The sequence below is a fragment of the Lepisma saccharinum genome, chromosome 4 (genome assembly GCF_977018435.1).
Source record: "Lepisma saccharinum chromosome 4, izLepSacc3.1, whole genome shotgun sequence".
Lineage (NCBI taxonomy): Eukaryota > Metazoa > Arthropoda > Insecta > Zygentoma > Lepismatidae > Lepisma > Lepisma saccharinum.
In genome coordinates, this window is record NC_139232.1 from 29,752,621 (window position 1) to 29,772,181 (window position 19,561).

The window sequence follows — 19,561 nt, forward strand, 5'->3', positions numbered from 1 at the left end:
ACCGTGGACAGAGAGCTGTGGATGTCTTTTTGCGACGTTGCATGCTACACGTATTTGACGTCTTTTGTACTCGCTCGCTCTGTTTAACGTGCGACTAAACGAGAGGGGAAAGTCTTCACACGACAACGTCGCAGGGGCAAAACAATCGCTTCCTTGCTTGTAGTAAGTTCACCGCGCATTTTCCCCCTGTGTCTGTTGTCACGGTATCTTACGCTTGATCTCTCCATTGCGTTATTTTCACAAAGTAGGAACTGTGTCCTGCTCGTCACTTCGGTTTGCGTGTGTTTCTCCATAGTTCAAATGTAAAAAGATAACATACAAATGCTTACGCAGAGATATTCGCATTATTATATGCGTATAACGCATTTGCTTATACATAATTGATTGATTGATTTGGTGTTTTAAGTCCACTTTATGCACAATAAGGCTAATCGGGACTGGACCTACAGTTTAAAGTGGGATCCGAACCACTATGAGCTTCCACCGGTTAACAAACACCTCCAACTGCCACGAAGCAAGCGTGAGGCATTTAAATGCTCGCGTTTTTTCATTCCTTCCAACGACGCTACCACTGCGCCATCTTATGCATAAAACAACCGAGAGAACAATGACATGTACATTTGATAATGTTCCCCACCAGAAAACTTTGAGGTAGGGAAAAACCTCGAGTTGAAGACATCGATTTCATTCCTTTTTTATAAATAATGCCTGCAAACAACATGTTTGCCTTCTATGATCTTAACGAAAATATTAAATCCACTGCAGTAAACATTACTTTCAAGATGGCAAAATAAAATGTAAACGACATAAATACTCTTCCCGTTTCTAAACCTGACAATTTATAGCCGTGTATTTGATTGCACTTTATAATTAATAATGAAATTAAGTAAATGGTCACAAAGTATTCAGGTTTAGTGAAAGATAGCGTATTCCTTCCCTCAGTGTGGTCTTTATATAACAATATTTGCAAAGTTACAGAAGCAAATGTACTTGAAGGGACAGCAAAGATTTTATGCCATCAAAATATATGTGGCGACTGCCTGTGTTCTCCCCTGTGTATGGCAGCGTGCCGTGACACCATTCGAGCAAATGATATGGCTCCACACATTCTCGATCTCTGCCGTAGTGAAAGAGACATGAATGATCAACACCACGCTCTGATGTAATCTAGGGGTGGCGGGTTCGACACGCGGTGGAGGCACATGGCACAGTGGTTCGGATCCCACTTTAAACTGTAGGCCCAGTCCCGATTAGCCTTACTGTGCATAAAGTGGACTTAAAATTCCAATCAATCAATCGATCAAAAACCACGCTCTGATGAAGCATTATAAAGGGAAGTCTCCTTAAAACGAACATATTCAGTAGATTCGACTCTATTGCAGCTCACCTGCGTGAAGGAAAGGTTAACACAGTGCGTTACGACGATACGTGGTTTCAGGTTCGAATCCCGGCCTGCTCATGGGTGTTCCTTTGACGGTGCCCTTCATCAATTTCATCATATTCTTACTCATCCTCGTCGTTTGGATTAGCCAAAAATGAAAAAAACCGACGCTAAAAATAATCTAATCCAATGTATTCATTTGTTACCTTCTGGCCTCCATGAAGAAGTAGCTACGAAGCCAGAAGCCCTACTTTTGAATCCTGGGTGAGGAATGGATATATCATCGTGTTCGTTCTAATTCCACCATTAATGCTTATTAACGATTAACCTACGACGTAGAAAAACGCTTAAAATTAACGTAAATATACGTCGCATTCTTCTGTCGCTTCATTAATGTGGATCATTTCTCTATCCTAGGAGGAAAATGTTAGTTTAGCAACGTGAAGAATATTCGCTTTCGAGGCAACCCAAGGCATTAAGAGGCAGTGGTGTAGCAAGGGGTGAGGGAAGTGCCCGACCGCATGGCTCCTCGCGCGTAAAGGTGCCTCGCGTCGAATGAGCTTGAAACGAAAAATGTTATAAACAGAAGTGGGGGGGACATGGAAAATGCTATTTTTGGGGGAAATAATATTAAAACATTTATTTATTATTTATCTGGTTTTAAATTCTAATTAAACGTTATAATTTGAATGAATACGTCAAATCAGAAGCATAACATACAGGCAGGTAGGTCTTAAACCTAAGGTGCACGAAATAAGTAAAAAATGATCGTCGTATTTCTCACGTGAAACAGTTAGCAAAAATTCACGATAACTTGCTTAGACATTTTTACCCATTTATTCTTTCATTGAATAAAAAGCCCGTTGTCTTGTATTCTCTTCTTTCTCTTTACCTTTCACTCCCGAATTTAATAAGTTAACAACAAACACCTCCAACTGCCACGAAGCAAGCGTGAGGCATTTAAATGCTCGCGTTTTTTCATTCCTTCCTAGAACAGGCCTGTACCCAGGATATTTTTGAAGTGGTTGGAGACAAATCCGAAAATGTGGAACAAAAGAGAACATCCGAAATGCTGTTGGATTTGTTGAATTAGGCTATTTTACGTCGATTTTCTGACACTTTTGGCTGATCGCGATGATGAGGATGAGTAACGATATGATGAAATTGATCAAGGAACACTCGCAAAGAACATCCATGCTCAAACCTGGATTCGAACCCGTAACCCACGACTTCGTAGTGCGCTGTGCTAACCACTCCGTCCAGTTGGTCGACCCTGGTCGGCGAAATGTTGTTGGGAGTATAGGATGTGACCACCAATGTTATGGTAGTATTATTGTACGAGCTAGTGCTAGCTCGTAGATACAATGCTAAGTGTACACCCAACGGTTAAAGCAATATGTCCATCTCCTTTGAATTGTCATTCAGTCTGTTTACCACAGTGTCATGATAATGGGTTGAAATAGAAACGCAGATGTCAACATAAACTTCGCATGAAAAGAATTAATGACCCCGTAGAACAACACAAGTTGTAGAGTAAAGAGAGAATGAAAATGGTGGTGAACAAATTGCCTACTATTATCTTTCCTAGTTGTAGAATTGTAGAGTTGCAATGTTACGGTCCAAAGTATCGGGAAAAAATCAACTCACTGATAACCCCCTCCCCCCTATCCGACAATCAGCATTCAGCAACGCAATCGCTTACAGACTGAAGTTGTCACAAGGCGCACAGCTTGGTGCTTATTGTTTACGTTCAATTCTCAGAAGTATTCGAATATTTCTGTCTTCCGCAAACTAACAATATTTTATTTTTTTAGAAATGTTCTTGTACCAGCACCATTGAACAGCCGTGAAAATTCTATGGTTAGAAAATAATACATTTGTAAATGAAATGACATATACATTAGCAATCATTATTAAAATGAAGACCATGTCTAAATGTGGGTTATCCCCCCCCCCACCCCCACAAATAAAACTCGAAACATTTTGGTAAATACGACTTAAGTTTGAAATAAATTGGGACAGGGATTTGGAAGAATGGACTGTCTCGACTAAATTAAATGTCTTGTAAACACGCATCAATGATTATAAAACAAAAATTACAAGGACAGTTTACTTTCCCTTGGTAGATAAGGTTTAGCATAGTGCTGGCGCAAAGGTGGAAAAAAAGAGGGGAGAGACTACTCGCCCCCATTTCCCCTTAATATCCGCCACTGGATGGGGGCCTCGCATTCTAATCTCTTCCAGGGCGTTGCTATATGTTGCTACGCCACTGTTGAGAGAGGATTACTAAATTCAAAATTCCATCTTTCGAAGCGTCATACATGTTTTGTGCACTAGTTTTTATACAAGTACTTATTGTTAGTTGATTTAATTTATTTGACGTCGCATTTCTACCACTTCTGGCTAATTGCGAGGATGCAAACGAATGTCAGAAATTAATGAAGGGACAATCACAGATTTAAGGTTCTTATCAATAGCAACCAATTTTCGCGACGTGTGCAAGTCGCAACTGGACGTGTTCATTGGCAAAATAGGGGTGACGGAACTATGTTCAGGAAGTGAGTTTCGTGAAAATTGTCTGCTGTGGAAACAACAATGAAATTTCAAACGTAGTAACATCACCATCAAAATATGTAGAGATGTTTACGAATTATGTAAGGGTACAGAATGAAAAAAAAATAACCATCCATATACTACTATATACGCAAACGGAACATATCAGGAAAGTATTCATTACGTCACATTAGTAGATAAACTTGTTTGTAAACCAGGAACTTTATTTTGGATCATTCACTTAAATTGGTCTCCTTAGTAAATCGTATAATCAGCACAAATGCACACAGCAGTAATCAGGATAATATTCACTAGTAATAGTGTTCACAATAAAGAAAATGTAGTAACTGAATGTTTGTTGGCATTCTGTATTGTATCGAGGGCGTTTGTAGAAAGTGCAACAGGGACCAAAGCGTCACAGTTTTATTTGTTCCACTTCGAAACTGTTTGTTACGAATTGTAAGAGACATCACAAACACAACACAGAAAGCAGTAATAAACACAGCAAGCGAACCCTAGCAAGCTAAAGCCACAGGGTGGTTTGGTGAGTGTTCTACCAGCTTCCCCTCTCGCGTTTGGAATCGTACTTTCCAGCTAGTTTCGTTTCCCTTGAACGGACTTTACCAGTCAAATAATTTAGAACTCCAAGTTACTTGGTGACAAATAAAAAAAATACTACACTAATCCGAAAAAAAAATTACCTTACTTCACAGAATATAATACTAATATGATCCTTTCTTTAACATGGAATTATCAATACCCGCAGACTATATGAGTGTTTCCAAAGATCTGCTGCATATACCCTTTCCCTCATAACAAACATCAACTAAAAAGTAAAACACGAGCGATTCTCTATTTGCAGTCCGTCATTGTTTACGTGTAGCACGCAAGGTTAAAGTTTCAGGGTTTGAATCCCAGAAAAGCATGTTTTTGCACTTGTCCTTTCTTGCATCATGATAAGATGCACAAATGTCTCAGCTCGACAGAATTCGACGGCAGAACTGTTCTGCTGCTTGCAGGAGTGTATGTTATCTGCTTCAGTAATCTATACTCCCGTGTTCCACCTGCAAGGCTGCGAGAGTAGTGCTTTCAATTATTTTGACTGGTATGTAATTTTCGCTGTTGGCTACAAGCAAGGTGTAACAAAATCATACCTCATGTGATATTGAATTTGAATTTAAAAATTTAGGCTATTTTGCACCCGTCACAATATACGGGGTCCAGCTCCTTACCATAACTAAAATAGCATTATTGCACTGTCTTGTTACTAGTACATTACAAAAATTTTCTGGCTTTCGTTAAAAGCTGAGGCTGCAAAGTGGAACTCAGCACACACAAGGACAAAAAACAGGACAAGACACACAAAATTATACTAGCCATAGTGCCAGTCGCCAGAGCCTCGTTCGTCTGCGAAATGTAGTGTACGGTGTACAGTCATGGAAAGTAGTTCATGGGCCACGAGACCTACGATATCGTAACATCTTAAAGCCTGTTGTCTATGCAACCCAAATAACAAAATTGTCGCTTCGGTTTGCCTGGCGGACCTGGATTCTCGGGAATGATTGAGTATTGACAGCAGCGTGAGTCATACCCCCAAGCCCAGCCATAACAAACAACAGCTGGGTGCCGTGAGACCACCAGAAAAAGTTTCAGGAATTGGTTTCTTAACAACAGCTATTCGTAAGAAAATGTTCTCTTTACTGATATTAGAGTCATTGTCAAGAAAGTTCACTGAAATGGTGGTTTTCGTCGAATCATCATCGCGCAACACATATGCTGTCAACCCAGAAGTCCTTGAAAAAGATTGGAGTTAAAAACAACTACTTGACTAATGATAAGACGAATCGATATTCATTAGTCCCAACTTAGAATTTTGTATAAGACATGGATCATCATGTCCTATCATCCATTTCATAACTTCATTAATCATCCTCATCGCCTTTGTTGACGCCAAGTGCTAGAAAAGCAATATAAAGTAAGCAAAATTATGAAATTAATAAATTACATTTTCAGCAATTTCACGCAGCGACTCAGTTGCATGTAGACAAAGTTTCATTAATCGGGAACCAAGGCCCCCCTCGTTGTGCTTCATTGTCATTTTCCCTCCACTTTGCCTGCCGCGATTAACCTGATGTTGATTAATGCACAATCCACAAAGTGCACCAAAGCGGCGCATATTATGAATAGGTAAACTATGTGATATTATGCTAATTTAGAATTTAGTAATAAAATGTGAATTTTGGGGGCTTCAGTTAAGTGGCTGCACATCCATTACGTAATCGCGATATCATCAAATTGTACGAAGCGTGTCTACACCTACGTAAAGTGTCAGTCCCCGTCATAGACGTGCGCAGACCCTCTGATTAGGGGGGGATAGTCTTGATTATATTTCAGGCCGGAAAAGAATAACGTAATTTCATCTCACTTGTTTAAATTTAATTGCATTGATGGGTTTGTTTATATATACACCCCACCCCACACACACATATAAATACATACATACATATATATATACACAACACACACACACACACACACACACACACCCCACACACATACATATACATATATACCAACAGTAAAAATCATATAAATTGTGTGTCCATTCATCAATTTCATCATTTCATCACTCATCCCCATCTTCGCAAATTAGCCAAGAGGCACAAAACGCGAAGTAAAATAAACTAAATCAATCAATCAATCAATCAATCATATAAATTGTCTCTCAAATCTGCGCGTTCCTTTTCCTCCCAACAATTGTTCATGCACTTAAGAGAAAACCTTTTAGCAGCAGTACTTCTCTTAGCAGCAGTACTTCTCTCCTCGGTAATATAAAATGCATTACAGAAAACAAATTGCGAGGAAAGCGACCAATAAATTTTCAGATCCAAATTTTTGGAAAATGAAAACAATGTCGATTTAATATGGGGAAAAAATTCATGGAGCGCCATATTATTCTCTTTTACAATTTTTTTCATTTAGATCGTTTGGCGTCCAGGGTTAACTCCCACCGACCCCTAGCTACGGATCTGAGCTTGACTAGACTGCAAGAAAAGGAGACATTGCGAGCGAAGCGAGCAAGAAAATTTTACAAAAGGTATTTATATTTGTATAAAATTTGAAATCAAGGGGGCAATTGCAGGTCTGTCCCTCCCCCCCCCCTTCCCGCAGGTGATCTTGGCAGTCTGGAAGAAGTAATGCAAGAAAGACGTGAAAACAAAATCCATCTTGAGTATCCTTTTGTCCTGCTACTCTTAGATTCTGCTACTCTTGCTTTCCTTTACTTCCATGTTTGCCCCCTAAAATTGATTTCCGTTCAAGGTTGTGGGGGGGCTGTGGTTTCGCAACTGCACCCCCTTCCCCCGTAGTTGCCTTGAACTTTCATCGGCTTGAAAATACTTAATTTTCTTTAAGAGTATAATATAGTTTAATAACGGCGATGGGATTCATCTATCCTAAATTTCTAGGTGAAAATATAATAATATAGGGGCATAGATGTCTGAAAGGGAGGCAAGGATTGCCACATCTTCCCCTTAGAAAACGAATGTCAACCAAAAAGTACGTTTTCACATGTATAATTTGATTTCAGTCATAATAATTTACATTAATTATTATAATGAGGATGCAGGAATGCGATAATGCAACACTATTATCGGGGTAATATGCCCCATGGAAAAATACCTTGCTTGTCTCTTTGTGGAAAAAATCTGCAGACGTCCATGATTAGGGGTGCATTTGCCCTCCCCCTATCCCCATGGGCGCACGCCTATGATCCCCGTGATGGAATATGTAGCCCAAAACCAGGGCTTTAAGATCAAATTTGTTTTGTTATTGTTTTTATTAGTAATTACCTCAGTTTTCTTCCTCTGAAGTTAAATTATTCATGACGACGATTTATGATTACATTAAAGACTGAATGAACATACACAATGAATCCATTTTGGTCGGAACTCGAACTCGGAACCTTGTTCGGCAAGAAATAAAAATATCCATTAAAATGAGTGTTTCATTGGAGATGTTCCTCTACTTCCGTCATTTTATCACTTATACATTTCTTTAATATACAATAATAAGTTACAACTAAAAAAAAAAAAGTAAAGTGTTCCCCTGTGCTTAGCACCACACCATGAAGGCGTATAGGGGGTGTGGGGGTAACGCCACACACTTTCTTGATCCGGTCATGAGTGGGGGTGATGTGATCAGCATCACGCCCCTGACCGTCTTTACTCCCCAGGGTTTCCCCCAGGTACCCATGTTATTCGACGCTGGGTGGGCGCCGGAGCCGCTTCCAACGTTAGAAAAGTTCTCGGATTTGAACCGGCCGGGGATCGAACCCGGGAAATACCTAAAAATAAATATTAATTAGCATTTTCACATGCATATGTTTTTTTACGGTTAGAGTGTGAACTGGCACCTGTTTATTTAGATTGTTCTTTATGTTTCGTGTGTAGTTAAAGATATGAAATATGCTTGAGGAACGATTAGGGCTATAAGAATTCCGTCCGTGACGGGAGTGGTTAGCACAGTGCGCTACGATGTCTGATGTCCTGGGTTCGAATCCCGTCGTGCGTATGGGTGTTCTTTGTGAGTGCCCCTTCATCAATTTCATCATATCACTCATCCTCGTCGTCGCGATTAGCAAGAGGTAAAAGAAAAACGACGCTAAATAAGAAAATAAAAAGACTTATAAGAATCATTCTTATTTCCGGACGTGTCCTACATTTTATAGTTGTGTCTGGCCTCCGGAAGGAATTTGAAAGAAATGTCAAATGTCTTATACGTATTTTGAGCATCACGTAACTTCAAATTAGATGGAGAAACAGAAAAACTGAGGGAATTCTAAGATAACGTGGTTCCTTGGAGAATTATGCTTAAATCAAAGAGTGTGCATGGTTGCTACTGGATGTTCGGAAAAACAATTACAATCCCAGCTCAGAAATTACTTCACGATTTTCTAGATCCGAAAAAGTCCGGATATATATGTATAAAAATGCTTACTTTGTGAAGTTTTATCGATATAAGTGTCGGTAATTTGTTCGAAGTAACAAGTAATTTTTCTCCTTATTGGAGAAATAAGGCACACAATTCTGTTTTATCCCAGTGTATAGTAGTTTTTTTACATATTAATAAACAAGAACTTCCAGACTTGGTTTACGAAATTGTGAATTTTTTCCTTCCCGAATTCATGGATTGTTTTCTCTTCCTGGCCCCACATCGACGAAAAACGTTCTGTCTTACATACACAAGTTGAAATCACATACAGCCGTGCTATTAATTAGCAGTTGAGGAATTTTGAACTCAACCGTTCACTTCAACATTAATTTTTGAGCTGAAGATGTGTCATATTCTCGTTATATGCTAAGATGTCCTAGTAACCTATTATAGTTACTGCAAATGCGTTCGTGTCCAACATTTTGAGACATGTCCTACTTTCCGCTGAAGAGTGATCTGGTAGCCCTATGTGTGATGAGAACTGTTTTTACTCAATTCCTGATATAATTTATTCCAGCATTTCCTTCAACTTCTGTTACCTTGTTCTTACCTCCAATGCTTACACAACTTTTCCTTCGTGCTCGACCTTTGGGTTCAGAAATGTTTACAACAACCCCATCTCCTGCGTGTAAATAGCAGGCAACAACACTCTAGAAAACCACAATGTATACAACTTGTTTACTACATATTTTACGAAAATATTAGAATGTTAGCTTGATATAACTGTGGATTGGAACGAACGAAATAAAATACCTGTTTCATACGCACACTGGAACGAGCGCAGGCCTGCTGTGAGTCACTCTGGCAGTGAAGGTCACTGATCGAAGCAGTTGGTGCTTTCTTACTACAAGCAGGCGCCTTATCTTTCCTCAAGGAAACACGGAAATCTTAGTTACTTTCTTTCGCCAGACTAATGGTGAACATTTACAGGAACGTAAGGAGTAGTATCGTATTCTATTGGAATTAGATTTCGTGGTGTTTAAAAGATATCATAACAATATGTAAATCTCTTTTGTGACCTACATTTAACGTATTTTAAAGTTTCATTGACACGTGAAAGTGGAAATTTAGAGATCCTTCTTCCTTACGATTTCTAAACAACCGAAGAGTGTGGTTAACGCATCAACGATATGCATTATACAAATGATCCTTAATCAAAAACCCTATTACATCACAGGAAGTGATATTTAAAACAATTCTACCACGTATCCAACGTAACCAATACTCAGATTGATTGCAAGCTTCTGTTTGGGTTATTTTGTGTCGCATTTTTACCTTTTGCGATAATCGCGACGACGAAGATGATGGGTAATGATACGAATGCAATGCTACATCTAAGCCTCAACAGGTTTCAAAAATGGATCGTCTGGCTTTGTAGAGAGTTACGGTGATTTTGATTTTGATTTATTTTCATTTGGTATTTTAAGTCTACTTTATGCACACAAAGGCTAATCGAGACTGCATCTACAGTTTAAAGAGGGATCCTAACCACTGTGTCTCCACCGGGTATCGAACAGGGGACTCCTTGATTACAAGGCGACTCCTCTACTACAGTGCATTCGGAAAGGGATAGAGAGAGAGAGAGAGAGAGAGTTACGGTGACTACGATAACGAAGAATTGAAAGTAGCAGAACGCCTAAGCTATTCTTTTGTCAATATTTGAATTGTTAATGAATGTTATGAATGTCAGTTCAAATTGAAAAAAATTAAACTAAAATATTTCCAGAGTGTCGTTACAAATCGTTAATTTTTCTGTGCTGCATTTTCAGTGTGCTGCATTTTCAGTGTTTGGAATTGCGATTTATTTCTGAGAATGGAGTGAGTAGTGGGAAAAGGATCACCTCACATGTTTGGATTATACCCTACCCCCTACACACACGCACACAAAATATATCGGCTGTTGTTCTTATAAGGAAATATAACATGTATGATTTGTGTCAAGAAATATTGGAGCCTATTCACATCCCTACGGAACTTGGAAGAAAGCCCACGTAGAGATTGGGAAGTTTTGTTCCGACAAAATTGGGATGTATAGTAAATTAAAATGCAAACTCCTACCTTGTGCTCACCAAGCTATGAAGGCGTATAGGGGGTGTGGAGTTAGTGGAGTTAGGGCCCCACGCATTCTTCATCAGGCCGAAGGTGGGAATGATGTGATCAGCACCACGCCCCTGGCCGCCATACCCCCCCCTTCCCCAGAGTTTCCTCCAGTTACCGACTTTATACGACGCTGGGTGGGCAACGAAGCAGCTTGAACAGGTGGACAAAATCCCGATTATCCCCCGTCGGGGATCGAACCCAGATCCCTCGCATGGTAATAAAACGCCCTAACGACTGTGCTACTGCGGCACATACAGTAATTAAGGCAAGAACTGTTTTACCGTTTCGTTCAACGTTTTTAGGGGAATCATTTTCCGAGATATAACGTGTAGCTCTTGTCGGTTCTGCGACCTTGGTTGAGAAAAGGCGATTTGCTGACGAACAACATTCCACCTGACAAGTCACGTGACTTTCCTACATTTCCTGTGCCTGTTGGCTTTTGCATGAAGGACGAGTTGCTCTTGAGACAGACAGAATCACCCGATCACCTAATGGTGCAATGTGTGTTGCCTACCCTTCCGGCATTATTTACTGCCATTAAAGTCTTATGGGGAAGAACTTTTTTCCACCACTGTACTACTTGACAATTGGGTGTACTACGTTGAAGGCCACCCCTTACACCCCACCTCAAGTGGGGATTATTACAGATTAATTATTCGTTAAAATTAACATCAACAAGATAGCAAACAATGAACTATGAATCAACGAAATTAATAACAGCGTTTGCTTTTCTTTGACGGTTTACTCAGGAAACTGACCAGTGATCCAATATTTTGTTCCCAGTTATTTAAATTCATTATTTTATTATTATTATTATTATTATTATTATTTAAATCTTGTATCTACAAAGAAAATTTTAAAAAAAAGAAACATAAGGACGTCTTATTTGAAATTCTTAACCCGTAGCGTGAAACAAAGGGTGGGAGGGACTTCGAAATGCAACAGTTAACTTTCGTACTTGGTTCTTGGAGAGAACGTGCGTAATATTAATTTAACGAATGGTTTGTCCAATGAATGATTAATAATTGTGACAGACAGGCGGAGCAAGGGGCGAAAATCCCGTGGATAGAACGAAATTACTATTTACATTGGGAACCATCAAACGTGATGTAGTTACCTAACAACCACTGCATAGCCAACCCAAATCTCGACAAATTAAAAGTAAAAGCGAGCAAATGTAGAAATATTATGCAATAGATATTGGTCCATCATTCCCAGCTGAATTGTATCCCCAGACATCTCTCACAAGTGACTTATCAAAAGTTTCATCTCCACATGATTTTGCAAAACTCTACCTGTCCAATTCTACTTCCCTCTCCAGAGGTATACCATGTTCGATTCCCGGTGGAGGCACATAGTGGTTCGGATCTCACTTTAAAACTATAGGTCGTGTCCCATTTAACCGATCTGTGCATAAAAGTGAACTTAAAACTATACATTAAAAAAAACTCGAGAGATATTCCGATCTCCGCACGGAGTGCTTAGCAGAGAGTTTACGAAGCCAATGGTTACGGTTCGCATCTCCCCCTGGACATGGGTGTTCTTTGTAAGTGTTCCTGCATCAACTTCCTAATTTCTTCCTATCATCACTCATCCTCATCGTAGCGATTAGCCAGAGTGATAGAAAAGCGACGCTAAATAACAAAATCGAATCATTCCAGACACACACACACACACAAACAACATACATACACTGAAGAGACTGAATAGTAGGAAATGTTTTGACATTTCTTATCACAAGTATGTGTGTTTTACATTGAAGGTAACTTCAATAATGCTTTGAGATGGGCCCAAGATATGTAGATCCGTCAATGACAGTCATTTGTTTTCTCCTCTCTCTTCCTCCGCATTGCTTTTACCCGAGAACCGCCGTGTTGCCAGTTACCTTCAGTGCTTCGTTGTCAAAAGCTTCAAAAACGATAAATATTACATCTCTACTTTCGATGTCTAAGGTTCATGATGATACAAATGCTTAGCATTGAATAAAGGCGACGACCATCTGTTCAAGAATGCTTAACATTTTGACAACGCAAGGAAAGGATTCTATTGTAAAGAGCTGCTTGCGTCACTCACGCTCCGACCGCTCCCTTACTGTTGGACTTATGCACGTTGTGGTTCGCATACCACTTTTAATTATAGGTCAGCACCGATTAGCCCATCTTTGCATAAAGTAGACTTAGAACTCAATTTAGCGTGATCACAGGTTCCATTACCGAACATTTCGGTTTCTTGAAGGCAATTGGGGAGCTACGTGAAATAGAGGATAAAGATTACAGGGGCAAAGGGATTCGATGTGCTGACCACGTGTCAACTTATAAGAAAGCCACTTAACAGGCCTTTGTTATTCAAGGCCGTTTCGCCACGGAGTTTTTTCATCGTAACTGTTATGGAGATGATTAATTTTATATAAGATTGGCGAGAAAATATTAACAAAACATCCTATTATTGTGTTTCACGCTAATCGGAGGTGAATTCTGTTACTGGGTGATAGATGGGTGTTATGATATGTCAGCTGTAAAGTTAAGAACAGTGGCGTATTTAGAAGGAGTTTTAGAGCTAGGTAGTCTTATTTTTGCTCAACTTTCCTAAAAAAAAACGTCAAATTTAGGAAAAGATGGCATGATCTAGGAGTGGTAAGAAGTAACTCATAATCCCTTTACTGCATTTGTGAGTACGCCACTGGAAGCGTGGGGAATACTGCTGCAAATGGAGAGGGTTCCTTACATAACGATAACAGGAGCGAGGTGTAATGAATGGCTTTCCTGCAAGAGCCTAGTCCAACGTGGATACGGGCAGCGCGGTGCGTGCGGTGTGATGCGAGCCCCGCACCGCAGATATGTGCGTGAACGAAGGGAGTGTCCAACGTTACTGCGTGCGATTGTGTTGAGCAGTTGCGACGAACATGGCTTCCAGTTCGGTGCGCTCCTTGCTATTAATGGAAAGTAGTGTAATTAAAATGAAAATATTGAAGGAACACAAGAGACGTCACAGACAAAAGACGCACACAATCTTCAGGAATAGGTTGTCGTATGGAGAATTTCATCATCTGTATCCGCAGCTACGAGCAGATGAAAATGCATTTCATCAGTATACAAGAATGACAATAAACACCTTTGACTATATTGTGAAAAGATTGGATGGTGCTTGTTATCATTAATTCCTGTACTCTCAGCTACGGAATCCCACTCCTTATCAACAATTAAACGATCTTTGTAAGGAGGGTTTATTTTATCCCACAACATATTTCTTCTTTGCACTTCTGCAATAAGCCCTTCCATCTTTCTTGGCGACTGGCCACCGGACGGCAAATGCGATACAAAACAAACCTGTTTGAAAATCAAACGTTGCGTGCGTTGCGAACGGACAAATCGCACGTGTGACGTGTCTACGTAGGACGGGCTCATTTCTGACTACAGGTTTGATCGGATACGACTGCCGCGTTGCTCGCATCGCCCCGCACGCACCGTGCTGCCCGTATCCACGTTGGACATAGCGTAAATGTCAACCTCTCTTCCACATCCTGGACTCAGGGGGGGGGGAAGGTTGCCATTAGGTTATCCTAGGCTATAACCTAGGGCCACACAAAAATGAGACACTGAAGGGACAGAAGTGAAGACCATGGACTATTAACATTTCTTAATGTTGTGATAATGGCAAATTAAAACATGCCAAATCCTATTACTTGCTTATTTCGTGAACGAAGGACTATCTAGCGCTTAAATAAGTTCTTACACCATGACCTATTTTCAAACGACACCTAGATCATACAAACAATATGTACCGATATTGTATCAATGTTTTAAACTTTACAAGTTTTATTAGTACAGAGCATGCAGTTAGTGAAAATAAAGTACCATGATATCAAAATTATTAATAAAAATGTCTACAGTGCCCGAAAGAAAAGATAGCCTAGGGGCCCAAATTCTATATACTATCCCGCTCTGCATGGGCTGCATTTTGCAGACAATTTGGGCATTGACGTCTAGACTCACATTCAGTCTGTTTGTTGCGTACTGTCCAAACATTTTTGTCATTGCCCTCACATCAATTCCATCCTAATCTTAGCGATTGACCAAATGAATCAGAAGCGAGAAGTGAAATTAGTTAAATCAATCTGTAGATAACAGCAGAAAATGGCTGTGCCTTCCTCAAATTGAAGATTCCTATCGCAAATATATAATATAACATGAAGGATAGTATGAATGATGAAACAGATTGTTGGAACAAACACAATTTCATGTCAAGGTTTTCCAGAATGCGAACCTAGGACCCAGAGTTTTGTAACACGGTACGCCAACCATTCAGCCACAGAGCCGACCTGAAATACTTTTTTTATTATTATCTAAACCTCAAAATAATATGTTAATATTGAATCAATGCTTTTTCTTGTTCACATCAAATCACCTACAAATGATCAGTGATTGAAGGGTGTGTGAGGCCCTACACATCGTTTTATATATTCTGTTAGATAGTCTGGTCATTGTTAAGAGACTAAACAAAATGCAGGACTACATTTAGAATATAATCGTTATATTTGCACCTTCAATCACTGCCACAATCACTGTAGATGTAATGCCTATAAAGTGTGTTTACAACACGCTCCGAAACGTTTCCGGAATCATTGCAATGGGTGGATTTCGCGCAAACAATTGTGGGGGAAGTTGTTGGCTGAATATCATCCAATGGTAACAGCCGCTGAAGCTCTAATGGTGTACAGCAAACTTGAACCATATTGGGAGTACTGCATTCCCAACTAGTTGCCCCCATGCAGACGCCACTGTTGCTTGTGTATATAAGTGTTCACTCACTTACAAGCGAAACCAAAACTCGAGCTCTCAGCGAGACAACTCCAGGCGCCGTGAAACAGATAACGGTTGAGCCACTGAAGTTCGTTGGAACATGCATTTCTACAGTCGTGGCGTCCCACTGCTTTGGTTGCGTTGAAGTATTTTGACAGGTGTCCGTATTTCGTTGCAGGATACATGCAAGACTTAACAGAAGAATGTTAATGATATGCATATGATATAAAATGGTGATTAATTATTATTCGGAATTAATAGACGATTTCTCTTCTGCAGAGTGTAAGAATGTTTTCTTCCGATAAAATTACCGACGAAATAGTAAAAAAAAATATTTAACCAGAAATCAACAAAGTGAATAACAGCCCTTGCTTTTATTTACCTTTTGATATATTACCAAAGCAATTACCGACCTTTTTTTTAATACTGCCGATACTGTGCGTAAATGCAGTCAGTACCCCTGCCCCGAAAATGATATGTTTACTGTCTCCTTATATATCTCTGCCTTTAATTAATTATATATTTGCCACGTAAGACAGATGAAACTGACATAGGAATTCGAACCTAGAATTTATTGTGTTCAGATAATGAGTCGACCGACATTTAACAATCGTGACGTCCTTTAACTTCTCCAGGTACAAATAGCCTAGATATATAAATTTACTTTCTTTTGATCTATAAAACACCCGATATTAACACAATTTCAAAAAACATCTTTTACATATGAAGCAAATTAAAACTGATTTGTGAGGGCATAGGAGTGCGCACGTGGGTTGCCAGTGGTGCATGAACACCTCCAAATGCGTCCTCAAAAAATTAAGAATGTAGAGACAACCATTATAATAATGAAAATAATGTCTCCACTGCTGTCTCGAGATTTGAATTTAATGGTCGGACCTTTCTAAAGTTAAAGCCAGAAGAGTGAAACGACTTGCAGCCAAAGCTATCCTCTTCTCTAAATTTAAGCTGCTCTTGCCTATCCTCTTCTCTACTCTGCTTCATAAATAACAAACCTGTCGTGAGGCTAACGCTCTCTTCATTTTCGTCAGTTAATTTTTGAACAGCCTGTGTAATTTTACTTTTCCTCCTTGATATTTTGCTTTTCTGACAGTGCGCAGCATATCTTCAAGGAAAAAATTCTTCTAAATGCAACTCAAATTTCGTAAATTCTTCTTCGCTCATTCCCGTGCAAGATTTATGGTACCACTTTTTACAAAAACTACATTTTATTGCCCCCTCATAACAAAGTTCCTTGACGCAGCATTCAAGTATTTTATTCCAGCCTATTTCGGCTGCTTCGTCCTGAGACTGAGAGATCGACGTTCGAACCATGTTTGCACCACTGACCTACTTATCGCTAGCTCGCTAATCCCTTAATCCTGTACAGCTGCAACGAAAGAGCCTGCTCACTCGATCAAACTGTACAGCTTTTTTTCACTTTCTTACGCAGGACACAAATATCTTACACACAAATAATCCTATCTCAACTTATTATTAACAAGATTTCTTAAGTTAAATGTATTATCTCAAAAAATAATCAGAAGGAACTCCCGGTACAAGGCACCATGTAGCGTTATACAAAATTGATTCGAAGATGAATTTCTTTGTGGACTGACGTCAAAAGCAAAACAGTAAATAAAACCGACAGTGGATTTATATATATATATATATATATATATATATATATATATATATAATTAATAGAACTGTGCTTTATAGGTGAGGTTTCATCATACAATATTTATACATCCAGGCCCAGGTATCTGACATCAACGGTTTATAAACGTTTTCCGGAATACGTTGAGGGCCAGCTTCCAGAATAGATTTGTTGAGATACAATAAGATTTTTTTCAATAACTCTTTGTACCGTACAGAAATTTATTTTTTCTTGTTGTAACCAATTTTGCCTACTACACATGGCAAGAAACTACCTACCCTGTCGTTATTTATTTATTATTTTATTGTTACTATATATTTTTAATTTCATCACTCCAGGCGTTAACTTCCTTAGCGCGCTTAGTAAATATACTCAACACTAAACACACTAATCAATGAACACACTGAAGCACTAAACACATGGAGGGAGTTGGGGGGGAATATAAACCTGGATGGTGAAATCCAGTTGTATGTCTTCTATCTTCCTTAGTTCCGCTGTCTAGGGGTCCCGGGTTCGAATCCCGCTCGGGCTTGGTTGTTTGTAAATGCCCATTCATCAATTTTATCATTTCATCCCTCATCTCCATCTTCGCAAATTAGCCAAGAGGCACAAAACGCGAAGTAAAATAAACTAAATCAATCAATCAATCATTCAGTAAATTCGACTCTATTGCTAACGGCCCCCATGGCTGAGTGGTTAGCACATCGTGCTACGTCGGCAGGGGTTCAGGGTTCGAATCTCGGCCTGAGCATAGATGTTTGTGAGTGTCCAGTCATCAATTTCATCATATCATCATCATTCCCCTTGTCGAAAATTAGCCAAAAGTGACACACAAAGCGAAGTAAAATAAAGTAAATCAATCGGTCAATCTATTGCAGCTAACCTTCGTGGCGGAAAGGTTAGCAGATCGCATTACGACGCTACTTCGGTGTTCCTTTGTGGATGCTTTTCATAAATGTCATCGTATCATTACTCATCCCCATAGTTTCGACTAGCCAAAATGGGTAAGAAAAGCGAAGCTACATAATAATTATCTAATCAAATCCACTTTATTTTGTTCATTTTTTTACCTTGCTGCATTCAGGAAGGAGTGGCTACGAAGCCAGAAGTTCTAATTTAGAATCACGAGTAAGGTATGCCATTGTGTTCCTTTTTATCATTTATATCTGCATTCCAGCATTAATGGTCATTAACGATTAACTAAAGAAAAGCGACTCAGATTAACATTAATAGGCTATACGTTTAATTTTTACTGTCGCTTCATTAATGTGGATCATTTCACTATCCTAGGGGAAAATATTACTTGAGCAACGTAAGGAATAATTGCATTCGAGGCAATGCAAGACATGGGAGGGGGATTACTAAATTTAAACTACCACCTTTCGAAGCGTCACATATATTTTATGCAGTTTATGCTACACTGAGAGCATTTTATTGTTAGTTCATTTAGTTTATTTAGCGTCGGATTTCTACCATTTCTGGCTAATTGCGAGGATGCAAATGAATGTTAGAAGTGGAGAAGGGACGATCAGAAACATATAACGCAAACCCCACAGAGGATGATTATGTATGCCAGTTGGCAGTGGCTGAAAACAAAAATAAAGTATTTAAATTTTCCTTCCGAATTTTTATGTGCTGATTTATGTGCATGCATTACATTTCAAGCTCTTCTTGGTGATTTTGTTTTTCTACCGACTTGAATTTCTTTGGCCGTTATCTCTTTGTATCGATGTCACGGACCCAAACAGCACAGGTGACGTCACAGAAAGTACAGTAGTGAGTCCCAAATGGCGCAACGTTACCGTAATACGTCAACATATTATGCGCCGCTCAGTGTTCTGTTTTTTACCCTATAGCTACGCCGAACAACCGATTGGGAATTTTAGGTTTGAAAATTAAAGCCTTAACCTCCAAAAGTATCATATTAATATGAAAGATTAATCTTAGAAAATGAAAGAAACTCTTCAACAAAGTTTTAAATTATATACGAATTGTAGTTATAAAAACCTACCGATTAAATTATATTCTTACACCAATATCCATATTTTGAAACATATTTTTATAGAAATAAATTACGGC